General features: G+C 44.3%; 2 long non-coding RNA genes across 2 annotated transcripts in view; one reads left to right on the top strand and one right to left on the bottom strand.

The window, feature by feature from the left end:
* The window catches only part of LOC114160624 (uncharacterized), a 101,236-nt gene that overhangs the window by 24,151 nt on the left and 60,403 nt on the right, over positions 1–16,682 (bottom strand). The window lies entirely within an intron of this gene.
* On the top strand, positions 13,375–15,031 carry LOC114160625 (uncharacterized). Its single transcript, XR_003598811.1, has 2 exons — positions 13,375–14,305; positions 14,675–15,031. It is a non-coding gene; the product is annotated as an uncharacterized LOC114160625 (long non-coding RNA).

Here is a 16,682-nt window from a genome sequence, read left to right as displayed (position 1 = left end):
TTGATAGATTTATCCCCCCCAAACCCAGAATAATGCAAAATAAGATTTAATAACACCTTTCATATGGAGAGTACAAAGCCGGCTATTTGCATTAAAGTGTAAATCGTGGGGAAAGGCAGCGTGCCTCTAAGCTTATTGATGTTCAGTTCTGAGCAGCCAGGCGGCATTGTTTCATGCCGAAGCTTGACGGATGTCAAGGTGATTATAGTTTAGATCACCCGTAAGAAGACAACGTTTTGAAATGGTAAAACACAGACAGGCAGCACAAAAGCCTTCAACTGTTTGTTTCACTGGGAGGGAAAGAATGGAGCGAGGAAAACTCCGCCGTTTGCTCCGGATCCACAGGAACCACGGCGCGAAGACGGAGCGCTGCGGAAACACGCCGCCTGGGCGAACAACGACCCACTGGACCGGCCCAGTACCGACCCAGAAAAACTACAAACATGGCGGACAATAATGAGAATTGAACTTCTTTAAAATCGTAACGAATGAAGCTCAATTACCGTGAAGCTAGCTGCCACTTAGCATGCTCACCGCATGCTAAACTGTTGGTAGCTACGCTAACTAGCAGGCTATGATAGCTGCAGCGTAGCAGAGAGCATAGGGGAATGATTGACAGCGCTAAGCCCCGCCTCCTGGCTCTGATTGGTTGGTTCTGGTTAGCACTGGGGAGAATAAAGAGGAGACTGATTTTTCAGATTATGTCTCATATCAAACTGTTACAACGTGCTGATAGCTTCAACTAATATGTCAAAAAATATTTTATATAAAGGTCAAAAACTGCAGCTTAAAAAAGTAAAATAAAAATGCTGCATGTTGGTGGAACGTTCAACGACTTCAAAACTAACGGACAGAAAATTTGAAAGGTGATATTTCACTTTTCTCAAATATTTTAAACACTTTTAAAGTAAAATTTATCCGTCCATGATGTCTTTATAAACAGATCTGTGTCATGGCTCCTCAGAACAAAAACAGGAGTAAAATTAGATACAGGATGACAGTAAACTCCTTAAAGTGTTAAAAGCAGCATGTAAAGCAGTAAGAGGAGGTTTTCTGCCTCCAGGCTCTCAGTGTGCTGGGAAGCAGCGACTGCTGACAGGACAGCCAGCAGAGCGACACGCCTCACCTGGGCAGGTGATAATGCGCCTCCTGCGTGTAAGCAACGACTTCGCCAGAGATACGGCCGACGCCGGAGGCTGTTTAATGCAGAAAACTTCCAACCCACTTGACTGACAGAAGCTAAATTAAACCGAGCTGTTACTTCTTCTCTTTGGCAGACGCAGAAATAATTAGCAGGTCTGATGCAGTGAAGCTGGAGGAGCCGCATGCAGAAACAGGAGGAAAACTTTCTGACTGCAGGAACAAACATCAGATTTAAATATGAGGGTCCAAATGCAACGGAGGAAATAAAAACGGATTTTCTCTACAGAAAATACTCAGCTCTAAGTTTCTTCTCTCCATCGACACCTGGTCCAGTTTTACTATATTTATCTGATTTTTTCAGAGATTTGAACCGAGCTGCTACTGACACAACTCTCTGAGCTTCAGCTGTTTCTCAGTTTGTGGCCTGATCCGTTTCCCTGTCTGAGCTGAAGCTGCTGCTCCTTCCTCTCAGTGTGACGGTCAGCCGGGTTCTGACCCGGCTCAGCTGGGACACACACACTTCCTCTACGTTTTGTTAAACCTCACAGTGTTTTACTGGCATTTTATAACACAAAACAGTCCAAACCATAAATAATTATTATTTATGTTTTTATGCTTGTTTTAAAAATAAATATCTAAAATGTGTGGCCTGCATTTCCTGATACCCCAAAATAAAGTCCAACTAGAGTTTATATCCGATAAAATCAATCTTGACTAAATATATATTAACTTAAACGTATTGTTGTTATTCTAAATAATATACATCCTAGGGATCAAATTCTCATTCTGGTACGTTTTCTGTGCAGTGAAGAGAAAAATAAAAAGTTCAGTGAAATCTCAGACATTTGAGTTTAAATTTCCTTTTTAAATCTCTGTTGAATTGTTTTTGCAGCGTTTTGGGCCGGCTGACCGCTCCGGACGGTTTGGACCAGAACCAGCGACGTTTCCATTCAGCTGGTCGGTGAATCGGTTCAGAGCTGAAATATTCTGACAAAGTTCTGGTTGGCCCGCCTTCCTGTTCACTGATGGTTTAATTAAATCATAAATGGTTTTGCTGAATTTATTCCCTCTGTGATGTTAAATGTTCTTTATTTTAGATATTTAGCTTCGCTGCAGCTCGGTGATAAAATCTGATTTTCCTGAAACATTCAAACGAATCCCGCCCTCCAATGTTCTCCGATCTCTGATCAATAAATCGTCCATCCAGCCCGCTGCCACATGCCTCCATTTTACATTTATTATCGTTTCCCTGCAGCAGAGAAGCAGCTCTCCTCGGCTCACTGCAGCCTTGAAAAGGAAAACGGCTCCAAATCATCGATTTTCACTACAAAGATTTTCAAATTTCCCCGTTTCCTCTTGAAGTGAAATATTTCAGCAGCGACAGAAAGCTGGAGGTGAAGCGGACGGAGAGGATGGATGGCAGCCTGGGTGGAGGGGGTGAGGTTAGGGGTCACGTGTGTGAAGGAGATAAGGCCTCCTCATCCCAGTTTGACTGACAGGCGGGGGGACCCCCCCCTCCCTGCAGCCATCATCCTCTTCCTCTATCACACTCTTCATCACCTCCTCTCTGAAAACGCTCAGCTCCACTTTTCCTCTCTGCTGGGAAGCATCGCGTTTCCTCGTTACACTGAAAAAACTCAACATCTTACCAAACGTTTCTGTTGAGTTTCTCCCAGAAAAAATGGGATGCTTGAAACGAGTCCAAGTTACAAGTAACTTTTCAGCAACATGAAGGAGCTCGTTTTATGTCACTAAAAGACAACAGAACATAACTTGTAAAATTTTACTTCACAGTTTCACTCGTCTGTCACATCAACAACTTTTTGTTTATCAGATAAAAAGTGGAAAATGTTCCTGAATCATTTTGGGACACTGTGCTGAGCGGAGCAGCGTGTTTGTTTGTGCTGTATGGACACGGTGAGGGAGGTATGATGGTCGGGGATCAATATTTAGGAGCTTATTCCTGCAGCTTGTTCTGTGTTATAAATTATTTTATTTGTTTCTGTCATTTTTAACGTCAACAAAAACAAAATGTACAGAAACAATATTTCAATTCTTCTCAATGACAAAAACACAACGTGTCGACCAAACAAAGAATCCCAAAAATCCCGCAGCATGATTCTGCCACCACCATGATGTTGGGTTTTTATAACCTCACCTTGAGTTCCAGGTTGGTTCTTGTGGCTCGTTCTCCGTCCATGACCACATTAAACTGGTTTATAAACCACCCTGGATGGAAACCAGTTGAAATAAATGATTAAAAAATTTCAACATGAAGATTTTGTGAATGCAAAGCTGGAGACAATCAGTCAAAAGTCAATTTAATGGTTACAAAATGCACATAATTGTGGCCAAAACCTTGATCTCCAGGCTGATAAAAACCTTTGAATCCTTTGGTTTTTATTCTTTTTTCCAGCCTAAGCAAGAAAGACAAATGCAAGATGAGAAAGACGCAAACAAAAGGCTTGAGAGCTGTTCCAACCGCCATTATCTTGGTTTTCTAGCACCAAACAAAACCCACAATGCAGCACAACAACAGGATCCTGCGTGCGGAGCGGCAGAATAGAGCCGAGGCCGCTGTGAGGAGTGGAGAGGAGACGAGACAAAGCGGGATGAGCGGGACGATGAGACGGCGTCTCTGCCATGAAAAGACACCGGCGCAGAGTCCGCAGGGCCGCTGCCAGCCGCAGAACAATCACAGCGCCGCGCGACGCCTTACGGAACCACCAAACATCAGCACAGCTTTGTTCTTCTCTGAATGTGCAATCAGAACATCTCTCCATATCTGAAGCATCTCACATTTACATAACCTCACAGTCTGCATGCCAACACTTTCTTAAAGCATCATTTAATTTCTCCGTCCCAAAGAATTTAAAATAGACTTTAATCAGGGCAGATTAGATGCCATTTCAGATGGAAGTGGCATTTGGAGGCTTTTCTTGGCTCCAATAGGACACATGCTGCATAAAGGGAGAATATAATCTATGCATCACTGGTTCCACGGGATTACGGAGAAAAAAGAAGGAAGAGTGGAGAGAAATGGTGAGTAAGGCAGACTGAGGGAGAGGGGGATGTCAGGTTCCTCTCTGCGTATGAAAACACCAGACGCAGCAGAGGAGCGGATTGGATTCACTTTTTTAAAATGTCACCCAACATCTGTTTCATATTTATGATGGTGGCGCTGCCTCCGATGCCCCTTCAACACTTGGCCGATTCTATCTCTGCCTCGGATTACCCCCACTACCCACCAATGCATAATTTATAAGGCTAATCTTTCAATGAAAGACTGCAGACAGAGAGGAGAGGAAGTGTGGGAGAGAGGAGGAAGACGAATAAAAATGGATTATGAAGGAAAAAAACGCCACAGATTTTTTTGCTGATATGCAAAGCGAACGGCTGATTGTGGAGACGATACCTTAAGTATCTCATGTAGTAATTAACAGGATTAAGTGAGTGGGATTCTGATAAGGTGGGGAAACAATCCAGGATTGGGCACATCTTGTCCTCTTTAACCCAAACAGAGACATATCAGCGCATGTGGCCCGTGTTTTTCTTTCTTCTGTAATTTGTGATGCCTTCAGATCCCCGATAAGCTCCTGATGTCATTAATATCGCTAATGGTAGCACTGCAGCTATCGCTAACCGTGGAGCTGTGCTGCTAGTAATCCTGCAAGGGGGGGGGTCTCCAGATTAGGGCAGAACTTGCTGCCATTGGCTGTTTTTTCCTGATGGTTGTCAGTTTGACGCTGTGAGACCAGAACCACATGAGTTCTGGGTCTGACTTTCCTCTCCCTCCTTACTCAGCGGTTGCACTCTGTTCGTCAGCTTTATTAGAAAAGTACACAGTTTCCATAGAGTGCCCTCCTGACATTTTCGACTTATTAGTTAGTTTTCGTGGCGTCTTCAATCAGCCCCTTAATCCTCACAGGGAGCAGCGCTTTTAATTCACAGATGGGCTGATAAGGGCCGCCTAGCAAAGCGCCAGAGAGGCGGCGGCGGCGGCTACGCTAGCAAAGCAGGCCTGGGATGAGCAGCAGAGGAGAGGGGGGGCGAAGAAAAGACGCAGGAAAAAAACGATTTACACGTAGCTGAATCGTGCTTACAAGATGGAACCCTGGGCATTAGGAGCGGATCTGAATTTCCTATCTGTCATTTTTTTCCCACCTCCTTCTGCCGCAGCATTCGTTCACTTTTTCATTCACTCCCCCTCTCTCTCTCTGTCTGTCTCTTTTTTCTCCCCTCCTTCTTCTCCACCATTACCCTTGCTGATTGCAATCTTTAAGCGCCATTGGGCCCACTGCTTCTGCAGTTTTTAATCTGTCTTTAATCCCATAGATTTTAAATATTCCCCAGCTCCCGGAGACTGGAGGCAATTAACTGCCCTTCTGATGCTCTCCTTATCAGTTGCCTCCTTGTATCTCTCTGAAGCAGCCTCAAGACACTGCCAGAGCTGACAAATAATACCGCCATTTACTGCTGAGCATCCTCGGGGACTTGAAGGGAGCGCGGCGCTGCCACCGCCGCATTCTAAACAGGTATTTGGTAAACATATCATACGGAGGAGAGCGAGGGGAGAAACCCGCCAACACTCCCAAAAGCAAAGCATGTTTGTCTGTTTGCCATTTCCTGTAGTACGTCTGCGTTTCTCCTCAGAAAGACGACAAAAGATCGTCTGCTGATCCCGGAGTGTGACGGCCGCCTTCCGCCATCTCTGCTGCTTTAAACGCAGGAAATTGTCACATTTGATAAATTTGAGACATTTTAAGTGTTTTCTCTGTAACCTGCTCTCCCTGCATGAGGTACTTCAGGGTTAATTGCTCGTTAGCAGAAATAGCAAATCAGTCAATCACAAAGCAGCATCATGGGATGCATTCACACCAGCCATGTTTGGTCTGTTTTAATCTGACTCCGGTCCGTTTGCCTAGTCAAAGTCCGGTTTGGTTGGTGAGGTGTGAACTCTAATTGACCTCTGACCTCTGGACCTCCAGACCTCGGTCTGGGTTCGGTTAAAGTGAACTGGTTTGGTTTCAATGTGAACGCCAAGAGGACCAGAGATCGCTCCAAAAGCAGGAAGTGGACTACAGCACAGGGCATTCTGGGTAAATACAACCAAAGCTAATGTGCTAGCCTAGCGCTAGCAGCAGAAATGTCTCCTGGTCTTCAGCCAAAGACTAAAGAGAAATCCTCCAACACTAAAATCTGACGCCTCCATTTTGTTTCCATCTGGTGAAGAAGGAAGTTGCTCTCAGTGTCTTCAGAGGTTTTTGTGTCGTTTCCTTCAGTGGTTCTTGGTGCAGCGCCCCCACAGGCCAGGAGGGGAACAGGTTGGTTTGACTCGGAACCACAGCAGCTGGAGGTGGAGCAGATGTTCTGATTCCAGTAGAACCGAGGTACATCCTGAGACAAAGTGTTGCTTTGACTGAAAAAATGAATTTCTATACCTAAGCTGAAAAATGTGGAAGTTAGACATTAAAATCTAAACATGGGATAAAAATGTTTAAAAATTGATGTATTCTTTATTGTAGATGGAAAACTTTTTTCTTTACTGCTACATGACGGACCTGAACTTCCATGTAATCATTTGGTTTAGTGTTGGTCATTCAATAATGAAAGATGAAATTGTTCCCATAAAATAAAGCACAGCAGGAATGATTTCTACTTTAACAGAATCAGCATTTTAAAGAATAAACCTGAGACAAAGACACAGCTGAGGACGACCAAAAGAGAAATCGTGTGACGATTGAAGAAGCTCCAGCAGGATTTGTTTCCCGTTTTCCAGGCTCTGAACAGACCCGGAGAGTTTAGCTTTGCCAAATGGTTGGGCTCCACAGGAGATGGCCCAGGTTTCGTCTCCCCAATCTCTCCCATCAGCCCTCTGGATAAAGCGCCCCATGGCAGCGCAGTGAATGCAATCACCAGCGCGTGCACCACAAGCCTGCTAACAACACCACAAACCGGCGGCCTCAGCCAAACCGGCAGATAACCATCAGCTAAGAGCTTTGTGACATCATCAGAGCGAGGACGGCTCCTGACTCTCTGCCAGGTTGGAGCTGCTAATCCAACCGCAGACGGAGACAAAGGCAGGGAACGTGCATCATTACAAACACTCCTAGCTCTTCAGCTCACTGTTGACCCGACACTCTGATGAAGCTCCGTCCGGCGGCGGTCAGGTGTGGACTGCCGCGAGGTTTCCATGAGAACTGGACTTCTCTGACGAGCTGCCGGCGTTATCGGCTGTTCTCTGGTGTCGCGTTTCAATCCGTCCTCCGGTAAAATCACGTCCACTTACGGAGACGGAGACGGCAAATTCAGACTGCAAATGCACCACAGATGTCGACTTCACACACAGATCTGGATGTGTGACGTCCAGGAGTGGATCTGGAAGCCACTGCATGAAGGAGGGCATGAGTACAGGAAGGAGAATCCTGTTCAACATTTTTATGAGTTAATTCCCCTCATTAAATCAAAATCAACCATTTACCGTCAGATACCAACAGGACAACAGCCAGTTATTATATTTAATAATCAACTTCACCAAAGAAAAAGTTGTGACTGCAGAAAACAAACAGAGGTCCAGCTTCCAAACTGAACCACCTGCTGGAGGTTTCTTCCTGTTGAGTTTTTCCTCTCCACTGTCGCTCCATGCTTGATCGATACGAGAACGCAAGCGGCTGTCGTTACGTCCAGGAGGATTGATGCTGCGAGTCAACGACTCGAAGCTCTGCTGGGTTTCCTTAGAAACACTTAGATTACTTTAAATAATTATTTAATAATAATTATTAAAATAATTATTATCCATTTATGTTTAATGGATCAATCTGAATGTCAGATTAAGTAGAAATAATTTTTTTGTGAGGATCAGACTGGAGTGTCAGCAGAAAAAATAAAGAAATAAAAATCAGCAACACATTTAAACAAATCAGCAACTGGCTGCAGTTTAAATACTATCTATAATAATGAATCATTATGATGATTCTGTTTGGGAGATTTGTTTTGCTAAAATTAAAAGATTGATAAAATGTTACACAAAAGCATAAAAATGTCTGAACAAATGCATAAAATTAAAGACTGAACTCAGAAGCATTTATGTGCACATAAAACATTCATATTTGCCAACTTAAGCTAAAATATGATGCTACACACGACGATAAAAAATTCCCATCACTTGTCAGAATGTCCTAGTCAAAGTACAGACCTACATCCAACTGAAGATCAAATGCAAGACAGAAAACTGATGTTTACTGAGACGATTCACAAAGAAGCAAGACCAACAAGACTCAGGGAAGCAGAACAGAGGTGGATGCCGCACTTTTCAGATGTTCATTAGCAAAAAAGGAGCGGACATTAATTATTCTGAGTCCACTTTGCAGTCCTGCGCCACATGACGCGTGGCGTAACCCCAGAGGCTGCAGCAGGCGCTGGCTGTGTCCAGTAGGATCCTCTGGGTTCCTGCTGGGTCTGTGTGGCTAAAGCTGGGGGGCGGGGGCCAGTGGGGGCCAACCACTTTAAAACCTCAGCTCTGGGGTCACACTAGGGGGCCACCCAATTTCACAGTGCAGAAGGGAAACAAGCGGGAGCCTGGGAAACAAACTTCCTGGGCTGGTTGGTGTGAGGAGGTGAAAGTTTTTCTCCTGCAACGCAGAGAAACAGAGCGGCCCTCGTTATCGGCGCCGCTCTCATCAAGGCGGGCGGGGAGGGGCGGGGGCGCCGGGCTAAGCCGAACCCCGTCACCCTCACACACACAGCCGAGCCCGCCCTCCTCCCCTGGTTTCCGTGGCGACTGTTAAGCCCGAAGTTACGGTAAAGCTGGTGTGCCGCTGAGCCCTGGGCAGGATTTGTGACAGAGAAATCACATCAGCCTATGCTGATTAACAATTCCATTCCACCCTGAGATTTATATAAAAAAACTATCTTACATTTGGCTTTTTAATAGGAACGATCGCTATCTCAAATTGAGTCCCTGCAAACTTTAATAAAGGCTACAGGGTTGAGTGGCATTTTGCATGCTGATTTAGGGCCGATTGGCGGCTTTTGATGAGAGGGAGGCTGCTATGTAAAGCGGTGCTCCCAGCGCTTTTCCACATCGCCAGTTCAAATGCAGAAGGATAAGAACATGAAGAAAAAAATAACACTTCCATCTGCAATCTCCGGATTTCTCCCTGCTTTCCCTCTCTCTCTCCCTCTTTTTTTTCAGAGAAATGATTGACTGTTGAATATGAATAAAACGGGAAGGAGTGAAGCGGGGATAGAGAGAGGCAGCGCGGCAGACAGAGGAGAGAGGAAGAAAAGAAAGCCTCTCCTGGACTTCTTTCCTCTGGAGGTGAAAAATAAAATCAGAAAGCTTTTTATGCTCTCCCATTCTGACATTTGGAGAATGGTATTAGTGTAGAATATTCAGAGAGGAGACAGGACCACGAGAAAAAAAAACATTGCTAGAAACACTCCACCCCTCAAATCTACATCAGCATTAAAACACTATTTATAGCAGCAGTTCAGCTTAATGGGATAATCAGCTCTATTGGTACAGATATTAGATAATCTCAAACAGTTTTATGGACATAAAGATCTGCAGCATTTTACATGAATATTTTGGTTTTTGGAGACATTTCCGATCATTCCTGGAGGAATGTTGTTGGGTTTAATACTGAAAACTATCAGCAGGTAGTATCATTAATGTTTTGTTTTATTATTGGGATTTTTAGAGTTTTATGGATAAAACAGGGAAAATGAGCCGCTGTGGTCAGTCTCACTGATTCTTATTTTTATATTAAAATAAAATAACTAATTACTGGCATCCTCCTGAGGAGGATTTAAAAATCTCCCTGCTCTGAGCCGCTTCTCTCTGGGTACTCCATGTTCTGTTAAACATGGACGTTTTATCAACGAAATATTTGACATGTTCAGTCTGGACCCATCTTCCACAAACCTGCAGGAAATAGAAATACTTGAGTTTTATTATTATCTCTATAAATGTTTAAAACAGTTAAATACCGTCAGAGTTAAACTGGTAGAAAATGGAGGTTTGTTTGTGACGGACTGACCAGGTGAGTTTTCCATCCTCCAGTCGAGGTTTAACTCCTGAGTCGGACGCAGAGCTGAGCGTTGTTGGAACAAACACTCAGAAATAAAAAGAGACGAAGAGGAACAAGAACGGGGAAGTTAAGAGGAAGAGGGCCAATGGACGGCATCCAACAGGATCAGTGAGCAGGGCAGGCTGCCAACACACACACACACACACACACACACACAGTAACACTATTTGTGGTGCGGCTCTTCCCTTCAGGACTCCCTCACATCCCACCGGTCACTCAGAACCAGAGAAATGCGTTTCTTTGTGGGGAGCAGAAACACGGCGGCAGTAAACCCAAAACGGTCTAGTCCAAGCAGCCAAACCTTCATTCTTAGGTCATGCAGTAACTGCTGTCTGTAGACGGACGCTACAGGAAGACGATACAACAGCTAAAAACGGTCTATTAAAGGCCGATTAAAGCAAAGATTTGAGATGAAATCTGTTCACTCTGATCAGATCAAATACTTGATTATTATAAGGTGAACCGTCTGCAAACTGAAAACTGTTCGTCTGTTCAATCTAATTCAGTTCGATTAGTTTGGTAAAACTGATTATCATTACTTTATTATCATCCAATCACTAATTTTCTAATAAATGAACTGATTCTCTGTTATATATTTTTGGTGTTTAAATGCTAATTTAATTTTCTCAGATTAATTTGCACCAAATATTTAGTTTCTCTGCTGATAAAAATGACAACATATCCAACTGCTGAAGGACTAATAAACTGACAATAAATAAATAATGGCTGCAGTGGTGAGCACACTACAGCTAATTCATTAGCATGCTAATAGGGAAGCTAATTTTTCATTTAGCGCTTTTGTTAGCTTTGAAAACCTTTAGCTTCCTCTAAATGAATTCTCTAAATTTTAAAGTGTTATTTACTTTTAAAGCTGTTTTCTCAACTTTCAGGTGAATAAATGTTGACATTTTGTTGAAGTTTTGGTTCTGAACGGTTCAGAATTCTCCAAGAGTTCAAAGTTTAAATCATGCTCTTATTTTGAAGTGTTTATGTAACAGTTCCATTTCCTGTCTGTGTTTCCTCCACAGAAACTCACAGGATCAAAAACCAAACATGGATATTAGAGAACATGAAAAGATTCACTTAGTTCTGGAGGATTTAGTCTTGCAAGGAGAGCTACGTACATTTTGAACTGAAGTTAGTGCTTTAGCATTAGCTTTAGCAAAGCTAATGTTCATGATTAGTACTTCAGGGTTAGTGTAGCTAACCTTTTACTTTGAGGCGCCCAACACTAGACAGATAATGACTAAGTTAATACTGAAGTCAGACTTTTCCAGACTTTGTAGGAAATCCTGAATCTGTTTCAGGTTCATGAATCTCCATTCCTCATGAAGGAGAGCGGTGCAGCAGGGATCCAGGACGTTGGATCAGCGCCGAATAAATCACTGGATCTGATGACGACATGAATAAACACCTGGTAACGAGGTTCTACAGACGGAACCACAGTCCAGGATCAAACCGGACCAGGACCCAGTCGTTGGTGACCTTCACTCGGACCCGGCCGGTGCCTCCCTCAGCTCCCTCCCGGTCTCCTGGCCGCTGCGTTCGTTCTGCCTGATAAGATGCTATCAGGAACCCTTTAAGCACTTGAGAGGCACTTTAGGAGATGACTGGAGCCATTACCATGAAAAGTAAAAGATCCAGGCTTTATTGATGCCAGATTAATACTGACCACCATGTTATTGATTTCTGCCCCGCTCCCCGTTTACTCTCCCAGTTTCTCTTCTTCGCAGGTCCGGACCCCTGGCAGCGATCTTATTTTATGATGGAGCAAGTCGCTCTCATTCTTCTTTGGTGCAGCGGCGCTATCTGCACTTTCACAGGGCCATCCTTTAAAAGGTGCAGAGCAAAGGCTCAGCGTTATCAGCCGATGTTATTCAATTGTTACAGGACAATCTGGGCCATTAGCTGCTGTGTTAAATAATGCATCCGCTTTTAAAGGCGAGCCTTATCTCGTCCCTGTGTGTGTGTGTTTTTTAACATTATTAGTATAGGAGTGTAATGAAAGGTCCCCTCCTGATGGACGCTGATATACATCCAAGGTCTTTCTGCAAACCTCCAGCTCCTCCACAGCGACATAAACAAACGCTGACCTTTTTAATGAAGCCCGGCTTTATCTGCTTTTATTAAAAAGGACAACAAGAGGCGGAAACGCTTCAGACGAGATAAAAATGGATTCATATGTGCTCGACCAAAGGCACAGACGATCGATCGACGCTTGGGAGCGTGTTGCTACGAGACGCCAAAGGAGGAAGAGGTGAGTGTCCTAAATGTAGACAAAGAGAGCAGGAAACAGGAGGAAGTGAGGGATGAGAGCAGAGAGCGAGGGAAGGATGGAGGCTGGGCGGCGATAACCACGCTGTCTTCAGTCACAGATTTACACAGGCCATTGCACTCTCATTCTCCCCGGCTCTTATCACAGGAATTATTGAGCAGTGTGGCATACCATTAAAAATTCTGCTTAGATTTCACAAAAATCAAATTGCGTAAGGTAATGAAGGAAGCTTTCAAACGGACGGCTGGGTGATACCAGTCCTCAGCGGGAGAAATACATCTCAGTCATAATTCGCTATCTTTATTGTACTTCTACGCAGACTGACTGCGCCGCCAGAGCAGACGAAAGCTTAATAATCGCCGTTGCCCTTGATGTTAAAGGGATGATTTTGTGGCTGTTGCTTTGTAACCGCTCCTCCCTCCATCCATCCCTCCTCTGTTTCATTTCATCCTGCGCTCGCTCCATCAGAGACGCTCCCACGGGTCAGTTTGGGCTTTTACAAGCAGAACCCAGAGCCAGGTTTGTTTTCTACCACGTTTCATGGATGTCGGCACCCGTGCTTGTGTTGGCTCACACACACAGCACGCCACTCCATTTGTCATCTAAATTTATGGTTTCACACACATTAGAAATGATTCTGTGCAAGTGGAGACAGAGCTTGTTGGTCTCGTTCTCACAGACGGAGCTGAAGAAAGGCTGCCCTGTCTGCAGTTACTTCATAAACAATGGAGTGACGTAACTTTGAAGCAAATCCAGCTATTAATCTTATTGTGCAAGAGCATTGCTGTTGGAACAGTTTGACAATTAGCAACAAAAGACAGCACCGAGGAAACACAAAGATGTTTTATTTTTAATAAGGGAGGAAACGTTCTGCTTTTTGCAGATGATGTGATTCTGAACTTCGGGTTGTGATCTCCAGATTTCACTGCAGAATGTCAACCTGCACCAACGTATCAGACATCCTGGTCTCGGTCGACCCCTCGATCATTCCCTGAGCTGCTGATGGAGGCTTAGATCTCCTGATATGACATCCATGAACACGACGTCACATCAGGGCAGTCTGACCAGGACTGGAGGCTAGAGGCTAATAAATCAATAAACTTCCAGAATTTGTTGATTTCCATGAAGCTATTTCTGATTCCTTGACATTTGAACACAAACAAAGACCAATCGTCCAACTGCACAGAAGAATCTAGTTCCACTTAACTTAATGTCAGCCCCCCGGCCCCCACAGCCATCAGAACTAAAAATAACCCTCCAAAGCCCAGACACTGTCCTCTTTGAGGCTTCCTGGCTCCGGCTCCATCTGGCTGGCCTTTCCCTGCAGCAGTATCAGTGCGATGTGCCAAAGTGACAACTGCATACCATGCAGATCCTGACTCTGCCCTCCTCTGTGGCCAGTTAGCCCGTCGGAGCGTTCATCCGTCTGTCGGTCGGTCGGTCCGCGGCCCGCCTGGCCCCGGCACCAGCAGCCCCTAATCCGGGCGCGGGCTTTACCCCACTAGCTCAGTGTAATCACACAGCTAATTCACAGGCAGACGGGAGGAAGGCAATCCGTGACGGACGTTTTTTGTGCGACTAAGAATGAGCTCCCCGGTGACCAGAGGAGGTTGAGGAGAGGGAGGCTGTCAGTGAAAAGATGGCTCCAGAAAGGCGAGATGCGAGGGGAATAGATGAATAGCAGGAACCCGCTCCCAGATAGGAGCGCCGAATAAGGAAAATGTTTGGTGTGGAGAAAAAAAGAGGACATGAATCTGCTGCAGCCTTTTGCCAAGAGAATGTTGAAAGAGCCATTGTGAGTCTATATTACTCAATAAAGGCTTTGATGAAAAGCGAGGCTCTGTATTAATTTGGATAAGAAACCTTTGCCTCCGTGCGCCCTTTCTTTCTCGGCTCCCATCCACGACACCTCTGTGGTTTAAAGCAGTGTTTGGTTTCAGTTCAGCAAGCCAAGTCATTACATTTAAACATGTCACACCTTTCAGAGAGGGGAATTAACTAGTGCTGGTACTTCTTCATTCCCTGCACGCTGGGACCCAGAAGTTCAAAAAAAAGAGGTGTTGATATTTTGACATTGTCACTTCATGCTCTCCTGCATGCATGCGGCGCTGTGTGAAAGTAGCTCATCCTCCCCAGAGAGCCGACTTCTCATTTCTAATTTCAGATGAAGTCAGGAGGTGCACGGATTGCAGCTTGGCTGTCTGCCCGATTCAAACCATCCAAGTCTGAGCAACAAAGGGAAGGAGGATCTTCTGCTGGAGCTGCACTCAGGGCCAGGAAGCGCAGATTTACCAGGTTTTCCTCGATCGGACCTTCTTTCAACCCAGACCTAAATATCCAAACAGAACAAAACCCAGAGGGAAGGGAAGTGGAGCCGCTCGACTCCAGCAGAAACCCAGCTTCATTTACGCCAACAAACAGAAATATTCTTCGTTCCAGGGAGGAATGATTAGACATCATGGGAGTGAAATGATATTTAAAAACAAAAATAAAGGATTTTATTCCTTTAGTTTTGGACGAATCTAAACATTTATTTCTTCTCTTTGTTCACTTCAGACATCTGGAAAAATTAATCATCATAAAGAAAAAAGGAAGAAAGTCACTGATGCATCAGGAGCCTGGGAGCTAAAGTCATGCCAGGTCAAAGGTCACAGAGTCTTACTCATGTAATTATGTAATATTTAAGAGCAAAACATGATCAGCAAAGGCATCTAATCCTGCTTCTCATCACTTAGCAGGGCGGTGGCAGCATCATGCTGTGGGCTGTTTTGCTGCCAATAGTCTGAAAATAAAAAGCACAAAGTGGAAAAATAACTCGAAATGTAACAGCAAACAACAGATTAAAAGAGCAATCTGTGGTTTTTGAAGTTTTCATCAAAAAACTTATGATCAACTTATGATCAGATTAACAAGACAAATGTTTAAAAATAGAAGCTAATTTTCTGCCACACTGTTCAGATCGGTCCAACATCCTCTGCTGTCTTTCTCTCAACGCCACACATTTCAAATTATGAAATTTACTAAAATTTCGATACAAAGCTGAACTTGTGAAAGTCAATTTGTTGGTCAGTAAAACTAGATTGCTAATCATTGCTTAATAAACAAAAATAAATTGTTTTATTCCTCTAAACATAAATTAGGTAATAAACTTGTTTTATGTTTCAGAATATTTTCTCTTTTTTATGAAATAATATTTCAGCACAAATGGCTTAAAATATGCAAACAAAATCAGACAGTGAGAAAGAGAAACTCTGTGGCTCCAAACCAGTGATCAGGTGCACAGGCATGTCTAGTTTCTGCACACACACACACACACACCCCGAAAATAAAGAAGCAGAAATGGGGAGGGGGTCAAACCACCAGAGGAAGATGCTGCTCCAGAAGCCTTTATTAACTCTACTTACAACTCCTGTTTTTAACCACAGCTAGGTCATGTCACACACACACACACACACACACACACACACACACATGCCTACACACACACACATTTCAGAGACTCAGGAGAAGAGCAGCCTGCCACCGACTTGGACAAAACCCAAGACTGTTGGTGGCACCTGCACCAGAGTCAGATCTTCCCTGTTTTAGCCAAAGAATCCTTAACCAAAATAGCTGTGAACGCCCATACAACACACACACACAACACACACACACACACACACACACACACACACACACACACCTGAACACACACTGCGCAGTGTGTGTTCAGCAGGAGTCGGTGTATATTACCTGTTTTAGTTGTGGCCAAGCTCAGTGAGGGAGGGGCGGGGGGGCAGGATTAAGCTGGCTGTCGTTGTGCCAAAACTAAAATCAAGAGTGTGTACAAATTCTCACAACACACACACACACACACACACACAGGTCCACTATTTAAGCTGTTGCTTTTTCCCATTTCTGTGTCTTTAATCCTACAGACAGTTGGGGTGTGTGTGTGTGTGTGTGTGTGTGTGTGTGTGTGTGTGTGTGTGTGTGTGTGTGTGTGTGTGTGTGTGTGTGTGTACGCATGTGTGTGTGTTCAGCTTCGTGTGAATGATGTAAATTGCATATTGTTGCAGGTTAAGAGGGGTTGCCATTAGCTTAAAGTGTGTTTTCTGAGCCGAGGGCTTTACAGGGAAGACGTTTGCTGTCTGTGGAGAAATTAACACACACACACACACAGACACACACAC

The sequence above is a fragment of the Xiphophorus couchianus genome, chromosome 17 (genome assembly GCF_001444195.1).
Source record: "Xiphophorus couchianus chromosome 17, X_couchianus-1.0, whole genome shotgun sequence".
NCBI classification, from domain to species: domain Eukaryota; kingdom Metazoa; phylum Chordata; class Actinopteri; order Cyprinodontiformes; family Poeciliidae; genus Xiphophorus; species Xiphophorus couchianus.
This window is presented reverse-complemented; position numbering and strand designations above follow the sequence as displayed.